The 12,582-nt window shown below is 37.4% G+C and overlaps 1 protein-coding gene across 7 annotated transcripts in view; it reads right to left on the reverse strand.

The window, feature by feature from the left end:
- rdx (BTB/POZ and MATH domain-containing protein rdx) overlaps positions 1–12,582 on the reverse strand; it is a 236,549-nt gene that overhangs the window by 149,364 nt on the left and 74,603 nt on the right. The window contains exon 1 of one of the 7 annotated variants that reach the window (XM_090381573.1): positions 6,092–6,221. The exons of 5 other annotated variants lie outside the window; for them this stretch is intronic. The gene's annotated coding sequence lies outside the window, so the exon portion shown is untranslated. Of the gene's footprint in view, positions 1–5,812; positions 5,830–6,091; positions 6,222–12,582 lie in introns of those variants that run through there. One more of the 7 variants, XM_090381578.1, reaches the window with a different exon arrangement.

Here is a 12,582-nt window from a genome sequence, read left to right on the forward strand (position 1 = left end):
CAATATGATGTGCTCACTAGTTTCAGGTTGACGACATATGCAGTTGAAATCCTCAACAAGGTCTAACTGCTGCAATCTAATTTTTAAGTCTATGCCCCGACACAAACATTGTCTGATACAGCCCGAAGTCAGACCAATTCCTGATCATGCCATTGTTCTCGTATCACGGCATATGCAACTCGCCCCTGCCAGGCTCATTCCAATCTGACTGCCAAATCGTTCGTGCTTCCTTCTCAAATTTTGTCCTCTCCTCGTTCATTTGTCTTATCTAAGAATGGATAAGATCACACTCCATAAAATTCTATAGAATGGTTTCTCTTAGTTGAGCAAACTAAGCCCTTTTTCATTATCACCAAATCTATTGGCTCTCGTCCTGCAATCACATGTAAGGCAGCGTTGGAGACCGTCCGACAGGCCCTCGCCACACGTAGCAAGACAGATCTCTGTGCGGCTATTAACTGTCTACACACCATTACATGGCTGACAGCCAAGCCCCATGTACCACACGCATAAGTAACTATGGGTATAAAAATACACTTGTACAGAAGGTTAAAGGCCTTTTCTTTATACCCCAATCAATTTTTATAATGCTTTTTAATTTCTCATATATTAATTTTACTTTAACCCGTAAGTACTTTGCATGAAGCAAGAAGCTCAGCCTATCATTCAGGACAACGCCAAGGTGCGTAACTTCAGAGGCACAGCCAATAATTATCCTTCTCGGTCTCATGTTAGATATCTGCTTGAGCTCCAAGAACCCTACAGCAGCACATACACTTTGGTGTAAAAATAATCTAACTTATGAATTGATACCCATTCCTGCAATTTATTTAGAGCTGCTTCTGCTCTCTTTTCGGCGCCTACGTAGCCAGGTGGGAAGGAGCAGCAGTGCGTAGCACACGCTTCTTGATTAGACCGGGGTTCGAGCCCGTCACCACCAAATACGGAGGATGCGGAAAGGTCATTCAGGGAATGACCACCGCATATCCCGGAGCAATATGGCCTTAGTTGCTAATGCTCCCAAAAAACCAAATAACAACAGCTCTCTTTTCTATCATCTGCCTAGAGTTTACATAGATTATCAACAATACATACACAGGCTACTATATCACTGCCATTCCAATGCTGTTCCAGTAATTCATCTATTTACATAATTCACGTGTAAGGGTCTAGAACTGAGCCCTGTGGAGCTCCCCTAGTTATATTTTTCTCTACTCTAGTATATTTATTTTTAACAATAACTTTCCTATTGGTAAAGTAGTCGCGCATCAGTTTATGCAATGTATTATGGTACTTAATCTGCTGTAGTCCCTTCATTTTACTTCCCACCATAAAAAAGTCAACTCAAGCGAATAAACACGCCGGCTGCATACTTATCCATAGAATGCTTGATCTTATATAGCAAATCAAATAAAATCTTCAGCAAACCCATCCTTCCTGAAACAAATTGTCTGTCTGATGATTGATGCTTTTCATTATATCTTTTGTTCAATCTGTTAATTAGCATTATTTCTAGTATATTTCCCGTAACAGACAACAGTGTCACTAGATTTTTTTTATTATTATTATTCTTCGAAAGGATCTTAATTAGGACTTGCTTCCAACAAGATGGAAAGCAGCCCTCTCTTAGACAAGAATTATACAATGACAACATTTCAGGCCATTCCTCTGCAAATGCCTTCACAACCTCCACCAGGATATTATCTTCACCTGGGGCTTTCTTTTTCTTGGTATTCATTAATACCTCCTTTAATTCTACCACAGAATTAATCTTCCGCCATCATATTATTATTAAACAGCATGTGCTCTTTTAATTTATTTTTGTTTTTGAGTCTTTTTATCATCAGGAAATAACTCTTTGAAGATTCCAGAGACAGTCCTCCAATTCAAAGTTTCCAAAAGGCCAGAGAGAATGGTATATCGTACCTTTTCTAGTTTTAACTTTTCCATGATTATTTTGTAAGGCTGTCCCCAGGGGTATTTGTTGCTTTCTGTTTCTACGAAGTCTCTCCGGGACTTCCTCCTACTCTTCCTAATCTCTCGCATAACTCTTGCTTTCCATGTAATTCCTCTTATAGGTTTTTGCCTCTTCTATACCTTGCCTCCTGGCTCTCTTGAACCTCCTACGAGCACTGTTTACTTCTCTTCATAGCCTCATCAGTTCTTCACCAAGGCACCATCTTAGCCTCCTCCTTTCCTCGCCTCATTGATCCGCACGAGGCTTCACACAACATGCAATTTAAAAACTTGGCCGTATCGTCGGCCAAGCTGTTGTCCCATTTTTGTTCATTCTCAGAGCTCAGATTTCTTCTAATGCTTTCTTTAAAATTACTGTCGATTTAAATGTAATATCAAAAATAGCAGTAGGAAATATGACTTAAATAGTCCAGTTTTTTCAAATTAATTCTTTTAAAAAGTTTTAATTCCTTTTAAAGTAGGTACATGAAAACAATGCAAGTATTACTGCTGAATCAAGGAGTTTCTTCATAGAAATTAAAATGTTTTTTAAAATTTATTTAAGAATATCGAAAGTGCGAAAATTAATTTAATTTTAATTTTAAAAAATATAAACATCACCATTTGCTCGGCTGATTGTTAATGCGTTTTAACTAAAAAAAGAAAGAAACACGTTCATCCATCATTGGACAGATGATTTATATCAGCAACTGCAACTTGAACTTCAAGAAAAATATATTTTTGTATTTTGTCCAGCCTCTATGAATTACACAAAAAATCACTAACGCGATAAAAAAAAAAAAAAAAAAAACATAAGAAACATTAGTTCGATCTTTAAAATAACAACAAAAATAAAGCTGGATTACAATCATTCAAAAACTTGCATACAAAACAAACTTTCACTACTTGAAGATTACGTACGTATGTACCATTAATGAATGAATATTAATTTAAACATACAGAGTAGAGACAGCAAATGAAAGCAGAAATATATTTACAGTTGGGCTTACACAGGCTGTTGAAGAATGTTGGATTATCAGTTATAAACAAGCACACATTTATTTCGTTATCGTTTACAAACTTCACAGTTGGCTATGAGAAAGATTTCTCGTTGTTTTGTAACATATACAATATAGAGAATATCTGGATCTAGTATTTTTTTCTGGATCTAATATTTTAAAATTGGAAACTTCGTTTCCAATTTTATCCCATATAGATAGATGGAAGAACTGAAGTACATGTATACATATTAGAGGTCTTCAGAGAATCAAGGACATTTAACTTGAAAACATGGATAAAGTTAGAAGGCATTACATTTCTGATCTGGACCAGATAAGAGTTGCTACCATTTGCCCATTTTAGAATGCGGAATTCTGAAGCAAGGAGAAGAGAAAATATTGGGTTTTGTTAGCAGATATATGACTGATCCATAAATAGCCGAATGGTTACTGCACTGTACGGAACTAGGGTAACGAGTGTGGTTCCAGAATTCAGTCCGGGGTCCCTTATTGTAAATGATATTAATGAGTATGTAATAAATTTACATTTCAACGTTTTCAGATGTTACAAAAAGTTGGGAGGATGGTATACTGCTTAAAAAAAATAAAAACTCATTGGTTTACAACCTTTCTTTGAGTCAAACAGTGAACATCGAAATAATTTTTCCTGTATAAAACCAGCTGAAAAATTATTTACCGTATATACAGTACAAACTTAGGTGTATTTTGATAGGTTATTCAGGAAATTAAAGCTTTACTGTTGAAATAAAATATGACATGCATAACTGTTAATCTAAACACTATTCGATATGCTATTTAATCTTCCACCAAAAAAAAAAAAAGGCACTGATAGTACAGATTTAACCAATATCCTGATACAACTACATAAGAATACCATTGGCAGATAAGGAAATGTTTGTATTTGTGACATTCATAAATGGAAGTTTTATATGATATAATTACACAAGCAATTTAATAGGAACCTTGACACTCACAGCTAGTACAGATGTTTTCTGCGGTAGGGCCCAGTTATCGGTGTAATAAACCAAATAAACCCTCCCCACCAACTGAGAAACACTGTCCCATGTAAATTATTAGTTGGTCTGAAAAATAGCAGATAAAGTATAAAGCTGATAAATAAATGATTCTACGTTTGGATAATAGTAAACCTAGATTATATTTTTATTAACAAAGCGTCAAATAGTTGATAACCAGAAAGGCTTAGTAATTGAGCAATCCAACCTGAAGTTCTCTCAAGTGTCAACAGGCCATCAGAACAGCACGTTTTATCTATGATATATGGAATTTTCTAGCAAGAGAAAAAAAAGATCACGTTGTTACATTATATAAAGCATTGGTGAAGTCACATATTGAGTACTGCATGCAGTTTTGGAGAACCCAATTTCAAAGATCGCATGCTGAAAAGGAGCGGCAGAAAGCAACAAGATACCAGTTATTGGCATAAGGAGGGAGGGAGGGACAGACACAGACTTCAGTTTTGTGCCATACACTATCCTGCCTAAAATCATGGGACCTAAAATCCTCTACTTGCAGGAAATTGCGACGAAATATGAAAATGTTTTTGCCTGTAAAAGTGATAAGCGGTTAGCCTGGAATCCATTTCTACGTACACAAGAACAATGTGCATACGGAAAGAGTTAACGGAGTTTCAGAGAAGAATGAGGGTTCGGTTTTATATAGGTAAAACGTCTGGGCAATGCTACTGCTCAGAAATTAAACTCTCAAGTTGAGAACTGGCAAAAGAAACTGAAGTCAGCAGTAAGTGTAAATTATCAACAGGAGCCAATACGTCGCGAGAGAGCTAATTACTTCATCTTACTTCATCAGACCTCCAGAGAATTTGCGTTACACACACACACAGTTATAACTGTTTTCATGATACACAGAATGCTGCAGCCCACACAAACCTTTGATAAATAGAAGGAATGCAGAATTTTAATTGTCGTAGTGCAAGGCAGACTGAACCAGGACTATGGATCAATGACAGTCGGTCTGGCGCGATTCAATCGATCGATCCACAATCGCATTACATGCTCTTCACTTCAGTCTGAAACGTGTTCTGAGCAACTAAAACCAGAGCAACTAAAGTTGAGACGTCAGTATGTAACTGCGTGTATTTTTTTTTTTTTTTTTTGGTTTGCTGGCAGAAAAACCGAGAGAAAAAGCATGAGAAAAATCCGTAAGAAAAAAAAAAGGAATTTCAACTCTCGTCTAAGATCAACCAACTCGACCACGCTGTGAAAAAATGCCCATAAGAATTGGACGGGAGGGCCTTTTCCACACTATGTGGGAGAGCAGTGATTATAATCACTTGACAACCTCGCGAGGATATTGTTCGAAACTGGAATTGGAAGGTGGAAACATCATAGTCTTAGAATGTTTCTTGTGGTATGGGTTGGGGCTACTGGTGGCAATACATGGAACTATGAATGCTGTATCTTACACTGATGTTTTATACATTCCTGTATGCCTACAACGTGAAAATTACGAAAGTGGTCCTTACACCTCTCAATATCAGAACAGAGCAGTGGCTAGCACAGACCTAAACTCAACTTGCACATCTCTGGTATGAACCGGAACACAATCAAAACACCCCACTGATCTTATATCAGCAACTGCAACAGAGTGCTTCAGAGGTGAGGTAGAGCATAATACCGCCAGCTTTCTACCCAAAAACAGCTAAAGCGGGCCAGGAAACTAATTTCTAGAATAAATGTACGTTTTGTTTCTAATTTTAGGTAGTTAGTGCATATTCAAATTAAATAATGGAACTGGATATAAGAAAATTTTATTTTAGTCAAATGTTTATTAACTATTACAACAACCAGTAGCCTAACCTCGTAGGGCAATGTACTTTTCAAAATCAATCCACATAATGCGGCTGCACCTACACGAATTTCAACATCCCTCTTTAGCAGAAGCCCGTTTCCAACTTTGCAACGAGCTACCTATTCGATTGCCTAATCGTACATGACTCATATGGTTCACCAATGGTACACATCTGCGAATAGGAAGGTGAAAATAGTATCAAAAGAAACAGAGTCGTGCGCTTTCGCTAAGCGCATGACGAAAAAGTTGTCATTCAACAAAGTAATGCTTAATCACACACTACTCACTTGACAATAGCAAACTCGTTAAATTTTCTCCCTCCCCTCTCTGCACCACAAACACACGATACGATCCTCTTCTAGTGTTGAGCGACCGGTTACATTATAGGCAGCACTGCGAAAATGATGCGGTGTGTAGCTGAGAAGTGAAAAAAAGGACAGTGTCACAAAAGAATATTTTAGACTTGTATAGTGCTAGTAACATTATGAGCACCATACCTGAGAATCTATAAAAAAGTGAAAAAAAGGACAGTGTCACAAAAGAATATTTTAGACTTGTATAGTGCTAGTACCATTATGAGCACCATACCTGAGAATCTATAAAAAAGTGAAAAATGTGTGTTCTTAAGAGCCATTGCTCTTTTATTCCGTGTAACTTCGTTGGTTTTTAATATAAACATGCCCATTACTTATTACTATTTATTCAGTTTAACCCCTGTACAGCGAATGCACTAGGAGGGGTTAGAGAAGTGGTTTCCAACCGGGGTGCCGTAACAACATTCCATGGGTGCCACGTAATTTGGGTTTAAGCTACTTAAAACTTATTATTTTTTTTAATTTTTATGTTTTTTCATTATAAAAAAAGTGTACAGTATTTTTTTCTCTTTAATTGATGTTTACTTAGTACCTCTATATAAAGAATAAAATTATTATATACTATATATATATATATCTTCTTTCAAGAGGAGTGTTTCCATTTACAATGGGTTTCCTCAGCCTCCAAGTTATTTCTTGTTAAGAATTTTTTTCCGCCATAAAGTGCGGTTCAAGGTGTCTTGGTCGGTTAAGCCTCGGGCTGTCATGCACTCCCGTACTCCATCCATCCATGTCCTCCTAGGTCTTCCTCTTCTCCTTCTTCCAGGAGGTATCCATTCCAGGATAGCCTTTGGATATCTGTTTTCTTGCATCCGTTTTACATGTCCATACCATGTTAGACGCTTTTCTTTGATGGTGTCAATAATAGTCTTTCTCACTTCCATTTTTTCCCTTATGTCTTCATTCCGTTTTCTGTCTCTTCTAGAAGCTCTTGCTGAGCAATTTGTTTTCCGCTCGCCTATTCAATGTCCAGGTTTCCGCTCCATACAATAGAAGACTTTGTACAGTCGTTTGAAATATAAGTTTCTTTGTTTTATTTAGGAAATTTTTGCTCCATAGAACAGAGTTTAACATGCCGATAGCCTTTCTGCCGTCTGTAATTCTCTTATTGATCTCTGCTTGCGATGATCCATCACTTTGTAAGATTGATCCCAGATATTTGAATTTATCGATTTGTTTGATTTTAAAACCTGCAATATTTAGAATGTGTCCTGGCTCTGAAGACAACATTTCAGTCTTGCTAAAATTGATTTTTAGACCCCATTGTTTATATTCCTCAAACAACTGACGACATGCATATTTTGCATCTTCTAAGTCTTGTGCTATCACCACCTGATCACCTGCAAAAAGTAAATTGTGAATATAGGTGTTCTTATTAATCGGCAATCCCATTTTATTACATTTTTTTGACCAGGATCTTAGGCACATGTCAATATAAATTTTGAAAGTGTTGGTGACATGCAACAACCTTGTAATAAGCCTTTTGAAGTGTGGAATTCAGGTGACAAAGCTGACCCCACTTTAATTCTGCATCTATTATTCCTGTAAATTGCCTTAATAATGTTAATCAGTTGTCCATCAATATTTGCCTCTTTCAGTGCTTCCCATAAGAGTTTTCTTGGAACACTGTCATATGCCTTTTCAAGGTCAATGAAAATCATAAAGATTTTTTTTCCTTTTGATTGGCATTTTTCAAGGATCTGTCGTACTGTTTAGATATGATCTATACATGACCTCCCAGCTGAAAAACCACTTTGTTCTTCTGATACCTCGATTCGGACTTCTAAATGGTTCCTGATCCATTTTCCAAGGATCTTTAACAGCGGGTTCAGGACGCATATTCCTCTGTAATTTGAACAGCTTTTCCGATCGCCCTTCTTATAAATTGATGTAACATATCCTGTTATCATTTCTTTCGGTATTTCTTCTCCTCTCAGTATACTATTTAACAGTTTTTGTATTAGAACAGCCACTCCTCTTCCTCCATATTTCAGAAGTTCCATGTAAACTCCTCCAAGTCCAGGTGATTTGCCATTCCTTCCTTCCTTCCTTTAGCAGGAGTTCCACTTCCCTAACAGAAACTTTTAAGCCCGAGTCTTCTACACCAAAATCCTCCATCGTCTTGAACTCTTCCCGGTCTTCTTTTAAAAGTCCTTCATAGTACTCCGTCCAGCTTTTCAAAGGTATTAATTGCAAACCAGCGTTGTGTTTATTCTGTTTTCTCAAGTCTTTAAGGACCTTCCACGATTCCGCTGATTGCTTGAAGCCCGAATTGCTATTAATAGTTGCACATTTCCTTTCCCATTCTTCGCTTCTACTACCAACCGATTGGCTATTTTCTTTTTTTCACCATAAATGTTCCTATACGCATCATTCCTATCACCCAACCATTTCTGATATGCAAGTTTCTTTTCCTCTACAGTAGCTCTTACTTTCTCTGTAATCCAGGTCTTTTTTTTTTTTTTTGGTCCTTGGCTCTTTTTGCCTAGGATTTCATGAGCTATTTTTTTAACAGTATTTTTTAAATATTCGTAGATTTTTTCAGTATTACCTTTTATCTCTATGTTAATTGCAGCATCCAGTCTTTGGGTGAAGTTGTTTCTAATGCTGTCGTCCTGGAGTAGGCCAATGTTAAATTGATCCACTTGTAGCATTTCTCCTTCCCTGCATTGTTGGTTGTTCACACATATTTTATTAATCCAGTTCCACCTCAGTGTTGTTTTAACAAGAAAATGGTCAGATCCACATTCAGCTCCTCTATAAACTCTGACATCTTTCAATACATATGTCCTAGAATGTTTTGAAATAATGTAATCTATAACTGATCTAATTTGTCTTGTCTCCTGTGACCAAGTATATCTATGGATATCCTTGTGTTGGAAAAATGTGTTGTTTATTCTCAAGTCGAACTGTTCACAAAGATTGCATAGTCTATCTCCATTGTCATTCCTCTCTTTCTCTCCAAATCTTCCAATAACTTTGCTATTTTGTTCAGTTCCTACTCTTGCATTGAAATCTCCCATTAGAAATATCTCTTTGTTCTTAGGAATTTTTTCTATTAGTTCTCTCAGATCCACTCAAAATTCATCCTTCAAGGTATCGGCGGTGTCATTTAGTCGTGCCATATATTCCCAAAATACATATTTCTCTCCCGTATATTTTCAGTTCCAATGAGATCATTCTTTCATTAATAAATTGCCAGTTTTTGATGTTGTGTCTCAATTTCTTTTTAACAGCAATAGAAACTCCTGCTCTTGCTCTTTCACTCTTATCAACTCCACTCCAAAAATAGTAGTATTCTCCCATTATTTCCTCTCCACATCCCTTTTTCTTTGTCTCTGATAACACGACGATGTCTAACTTGAATTTGTGCAGTTCATCCGAAAGAAAGTTTCTTTTAGTTGAAAGGCCTTGAATATTCCAGCATCCCAAAATCATAGTCCTTTTCCGTTTGCCGAGTCGTTTCCGAAAGTGCAGTCCGTTTTCATTTTCACTTGTAGGTCTTTTAGCATTTGTGTATTTTTTACACTGAACGAGGAGTAAGCCCGTTGCAGCAACCCCCAACCTGGAGGGCCGGCGTATCTCTCTTAGTCTGGCCCCTACCCTTTGACCTGTCCGGCTTGGGAGGCCCTACCAGTAGCTAAGCTACCACCGACTTAGCTCTCCTGGTCATCGGGATATGCAAGCCCCCCCACCGCGACAAGGTGGAGTATACCATCGAGGGAGATATATATATATATATATATAATTTGTATTATGATATGTAATTTTTATAATTATATTATTGTAATAACTATCATATAACTTATACACACACACACACACGGGAGAGAATCGGATTTAACAGGCAGAAAATTGAGTAGGGTTGCCGCAAAATAAAATAAATTACTTAGGGGTGTCGTTATTAAAAAAAAGGTTGAAAACCACTGGGTTAGAGGTTTCGTAGCTATTTTGACTAACATTAATATATGGATTAATAAATTGTATAGAATGGGTGCATACATACATTACAGTATGTACATTACATCACATGCAATGGCATTACAGTTAACCATTAGAAAAAAATCTCAATGGTAGGTAGGCTGTCATTAGAACTGAATGAGTTAGAATGTTTGTGACAAGGCTTGAGCCCTGTATTTTTTTGGAGTTGCACATTTGTTGACATCAAGGCAGAGCAAGTTGCATAGTGAAACTATTGGATGGAAAGAAGTTGTTCGAGGCAGTTGGGTTATTGATCTTAGAGCGTCATTGGATGTCACGGGTGTGTAGTGAGTGTTTCCTTCCTTCCCGCTTGAGGGTTTGTCAGAACTCTGGAAACGTCGGGGGTGTTTGTGACAGGGTAGTGATGTTTCTAGGAACAAGTTGTTTTCATGGGATGACTTACAGGTTAGCATGCATCACTGACTTCGAGATGGTTGGTGGGTTCCGAGTAATTCTATTTAGCCCTCAGAGGATACAGTAGTCAATGTTGAGGAATTTCGTCAGGTGACCAGATTACAGATGCATACAAGAACACTGGGGTAATGCACCTCTGAGTATACTAAATTATCATATACTGATCGAGTATACCGTCGATCAGTATATGATAGTAAGACCCTCGTAAATAAGCCCGGCTCGCCGTAGCCGAGACAAGGATGCAAAGTACATGCGCTTTGGATGAATGTAGCTTAAACCCACGTGACTACTAAATATACTGCTGTTTCTTGTATTTTCTATCTTGTGGACTCCTGTGATCATCCTGAAGTACAAGCAGAAAATTTATTTATCACACCAATTTACCATTATTAAAATTAAATAAAACCGGTGGCTTTTTTTTTTTTTTTTTTAAATCCTGTATAAGTAATGCAAAGGCGTTTAGTCTGCTTTTAAGTCTTCTTGAAACTAAAGGAATTTTATTTCCAAAAATTTTGGTATTTTTGTAATAAGAAAGCACACCTGAAGACGGACTGACAACAGCATCACAACTATTAGACAGTCCAGACCGCCCGACTGTTGTGTTCACGCAATTGCAAGAACATATCGTTTCAGAAATTTGGCCACCCACCACAAACGCAACTACTTGGAGACTCCATTGGTTCCAGTCTACCACAATAAATCACTGTTCAAACCTTTGTCTTTCCACTGTCGGATCGGAGATCCCGCTGTTTTTGTTTTATGCAAAGTCAATAACCTGCATACGCAATTTGCATCCCTCTATGAAGGTTCTATTGCAACTTCAGCTAAAACTAAAGCCGACTTATTAGCATCCTACTTTTCTGACTCTTGTATCGACGATCTTGTTAAATCACCTCCTACAAAACCAAATAAGCACCAGTGAATGCCTCTCGTGATCTTCCAACTTAAGGATGTTAAAATAATTCTGAAAAATCTTGATAAAGTACTGCTCAGAATTCTTCAACAATTGTCCAAGAAAGTTCCAAAACGTGATCGCTTTTTTCCACTTCTCAAAACCTGTGCTCCCCAGCTTGCTCCTGTTTTGTGTCACCTTTTATCACTTACTTATTTATATATATTTTTTTTTTCCCTGCTTGGAAATTTGCTTATATCCAGTCCGTTCCTAAGAAGGGTAACAAATCTCTTCTGTCCAATTATCGCCCCATTGCACTTACCTCCATTCTTTCCATAGTAATGGAGAATTCCATCACTGTGGCTGCTGATGTTGGATGGCTCTCATCTTAACTTCACTAATTCTGGTGTTCCTACGGTTTAGTTCTTTCTCCTACTGTTTTCCTGCATATATTAATGACCTTCCACTGACTAGAAATTCTATCCATAGTTTTTTTTTTTTTTTTTTATGATAACACATTAAATTCTATCTTCCAGTTTGAGAAACCGTGTCCTGCACAATCGGTCTCAACTTCCCGAATAGCCACCACTAATTCCTTAACTGCTGATCTCCAGGTAATTCTCTAATGGTGCAAAGAAAACTTAGTTAACTTCAATCCTAAAATTTCAGTTCTGTCACTTCTCCTATGCTCATCATCGATGACAATCAGATTTCTAAACAAGATCACATATCTCTATTGGTGATTACCCTAAGGCATAAGCACATCAGAAATACTGCTTATTATGCATCGACTAGGTTTTCTCTTTTCCATTTTCAGCGTTATTTTCCTTCTACAGCTCTCATTCTGTAAAAATCTCAAATCGCCGTACCACAGAATACCTCCTACTATGCTTCCAAAACCTCTCAACCTTTAGACGCCATTCAAAAGGGTGCAGTCAAGTTAATGAATGAACAATCTCTTAGAGATTGTTCATTAATCAACCAGTCTCTCTCCACTCCGTCTCACGGACATTAAGTTCCTGCCGCATGCCTTTTATGTAGATACTTCCATGAGCACTGTCATTCTGAATTGGCATCTGTAATTCTCCCACTTTCTTCCAAACCAGTACGAACACGT

The sequence above is a fragment of the Mastigoproctus giganteus genome, chromosome 9, assembly GCF_048544385.1.
Source record: "Mastigoproctus giganteus isolate SK-2022 chromosome 9, ASM4854438v1, whole genome shotgun sequence".
NCBI lineage: Eukaryota > Metazoa > Arthropoda > Arachnida > Uropygi > Thelyphonidae > Mastigoproctus > Mastigoproctus giganteus.